Source organism: Asparagus officinalis, chromosome 10 (genome assembly GCF_001876935.1).
Source record: "Asparagus officinalis chromosome 10, Aspof.V1, whole genome shotgun sequence".
Taxonomy (NCBI): Eukaryota; Viridiplantae; Streptophyta; class Magnoliopsida; order Asparagales; family Asparagaceae; genus Asparagus; species Asparagus officinalis.
This window is the reverse complement of record NC_033803.1, coordinates 56,856,826-56,860,400: the sequence shown is the minus strand read 5'-3', so window position 1 is coordinate 56,860,400 and position 3,575 is coordinate 56,856,826.

The window sequence follows — 3,575 nt, the reverse complement described above, 5'->3', positions numbered from 1 at the left end:
ACACCCCTGCTGCCTCTCCCCATCGCTGGACAGTCGTCGCTGGAGCTCTTCCTGACGTCGAACCCTCGCGTCGGATCTAATCTCGCATGTCGATGTCGACACGTTCGATAAATACACCGAGGCAAGAACTCGCGTTTACCCTTGTTTCTTAATTAATGGTTAATATCGTGTTATTATGATAATTAGATGTAGATAAATTATTTTGTGATTAATATTGTCGTTAATATGACAATTACATGTAGTTAAAGTATTATTATGGTTTATATGCATTGTGAATATCTGCGTGGAATGATGATTACGAGCGCACAGTGAAAATTAGATTAACAAGGTTGTTAATCATATTTTTAAGAAAATTCGGACATGAAATGATAAGTCATGTGTTAAAATTAGAATTTTTGAAATTTTATCAAAAAGAAATTAATTAAGGAAAATTTATAAAATAGAAAATATTACTTTTCATGTAGAAAGGAATTTATATATATATTACATAAATATTTTTATTTTAAGTTAGTTATAATAAGAAATAGTTTCAAAGAATAAATTTGGAAAAAAATATTATTATTTATGATAGTATGACTGATTGTCGTAGAGCGTGACATTTCATGTGCAAAACGACATCAGTTCCTAGTTTTCTTTTTATCGCATTATTATATTAGAGAATACCAAAGTACAGATAACTTGTATGAGGAGTTTGGATATTCCAGACATGATGAAGTCCCTTATGTATGTATTCATGTTGTGGTATTTGTTTATGCATTTCATATTCTTTATAATTCTCATTTCTGCTTCATAAACCTGCTTAATCATGTTTAACATGCCATACTATATTCATGATCTGTTGATGTGTTGAGAACCTTAGTAGTTCATGATTTAATAGCCTTGTGCATCATGAACAGACTTAGTGACATGTGTGAGTGTGTTGACTGGGTAGGCGGTGAACCCGAGTTTTCAAAGAGGATTATGGTTAACTTAGAAAAACGAGAAGAGTTGGGATGGGGAAGTCATAATTCATGTGATCGGATAAGACTGTTGATGTATCTTCCAGACTCACACCAATGAACCGTTTCACACTGGGGTTAGTTTGTTGGGCTAAGTGAACCGTTACACACTTGGTTAGTGAAATCGTTTCGTCACCCGAGTTTTGATTGAGTTCGAACCAGGCCGAAATCGGATTGCGTGTAGTCCTCTCATCGAACCGTTTTGCGGGTTTGGATGCACGTAGGGGATTTGTGAATAGTTAATTTATTCGGTGATATGAAAGTGACTTTTTTTGAGAGATGGACCAGTGAGTTTTAGGATGGTTAGTATTCGACCTAGTTACCGTTTCGCACAGTTATATGTTATCATTAGATTTCCAGTTGCATGTATCATTGTCTTTCATGTTAGCGTTATTATTATCATAGCATGGGTCATTAGACCGTTTTATTGTTCATGTGAGATCTTACCGTGTGCCATGCATACTGACGTACACCTGTTTTTCTCTGGTGTGCGTCAGAGTTAGGAGATGAACAGGTTCAGTTCGATGATGCAGTTGAGCTATTGTATACCCAGCCGGAGGGTCCTTCCGATGGAGTGGAAGAACAAACTGAAGCTTTGACATGTTTTCTTTGATGTAGTAGCTAATGAACACTGGAACTCTTTTATAGTATTTTTCCTTAGTTTGATGATGGATTCAGTTAATTTTTTTTCATAGACTATGTATTTTATTCCTAGTTGGACCTTTTTTGTAATAAGGGTATGTTTGACCCATATTTTTATGTCTGGGATGATTTACAATGGATGATATGTTTATTTCTTATTCTGGATTGTCTTTACATTCTTGCTATTATGATCGGGGAACTGTGATTAAGATTTATGTATTTGACGCTTAGCGTATTTGATTGAGAAGAAAAAAATGACAGTGTACATTTCTTCTCAATCTAATACATTGCGGACTTGTTAACATTCTGATTCCCCTGGTATTTTGGGAAGCTGGGCGTGATAATATCCCAAAGGCTTTCCTCTGAAGTGTCGAAAACCAATCCAAGGCGTTTTCATGAAAAACGATCTGTCGTTCAAGATAACGAACTTCCAGAAGTCACAATTAACATGGTTGATAAGGAAAAGTCGATTCGACCTTCCAATTCTAACCCCCTCATATCGCATCGTCTAACTCGGCTACGTGCAGGGACTACTAGACGTAAGGACTATCAAATGATGAATAGAGGATTGTCCTCGGATGATGAAGCATCAAATACCAACTCTGCACTCGCATCAGACAATACGGTGTCCAACACAGGCTAATCTCGTGAGGTGTTCATGATCAATGCTAGACAAATGGCTAAAATCCTCGAAGACGCTCTTGCCAAGCAGAGAGAGAATTTTAAATTTGAAATAGTAATGGCTATACAGCAGATGAGGGAAACATATGACCAACAGATTTGGGCTTTGTCTAATCAGATTGGTGAATCTAGTTGTCATAATAATGCCGATCGAGCAGGTGGCGATTCAAACATGGACGAACATCTTAATGCAGATAACCCTTCCATTGACCAAAATGCTGGGGGGGGCCCCAGTGAAGACAATTACACTGGGGGTGGTCCCACCGAAGATAACAATGTCGGGGGTGGCCACGTTGTTCCTCTCAAAAATCATCCAAAGCATGATACAGACGAGGATGAAAAGATGAAAGACCTCGAGAGAAAAATCAACGCTTTGATGTCTGCTTGAGAGGTAAAGAAGTCCGGTATTTTGTGTCCTTCCCCAAGAGAGTGGGAGTCGATCCCATACCCGATGAAGTTTAACCTTATCAACTTCACGTCGTTCGACGGGAAGGGCTCACCTACTCAACATCTGATCTACTTTAAGTCCCACTTGGGCATGATTTCTGGTAATGAAGCTTTGATGGTTGTAGGCATATAAAATTGCTTATAGGTCCCCTAGCATAGCTCGGCACAAACCGACGAACCAACGAGGCGACGAGATCGACGAATCGTACGGAAGCGACGGAATGCATCCATACGCGTTCGGAATCAAGCCAAGTGTTAAGGAATCAACGAGTCATCCAACCGAGAACAGACTCGGACGAATCACGATCGAATCAAGATCAGTTTCGGACTCGAACTCAGAAGCGGATTTACTGCCAAATCAGGAATCCGACTTACTGCCAAATCAGATCAACCAATCAGAGTCTCAATCAACCGAATCACGGACAAAACCGGAAAACGGACACAACTCAAAAACTCGGAAAACCCACACCCATAGGTGGCTCGGCACAGTGTCGGCCACCCAGAGGTGGCCGACAGTGGCCGACGGTGGCCGACATTTCTCTTTTTGCGGGCACTGTCCTGAGAGCCTATAAATAGGCCTAGAGATGTTCATTTTCGGAGGTCGAACTTTCAAGAGCCGAAACTCTGCCGGATTGAAGAGCGAGTGAACTCGGAGCTTTGAAGACCTGAAGACTTGCACATTCGGATCTGATCCTCGGCGAACATCCACGACAGAAAAGACAGGATTTCGAGAGGAAAAAAGAACAGATCTGAGATCTACACGAGACCACACTCCAGATCTAAGCTTGGTCTTAGATCTCGAGATCC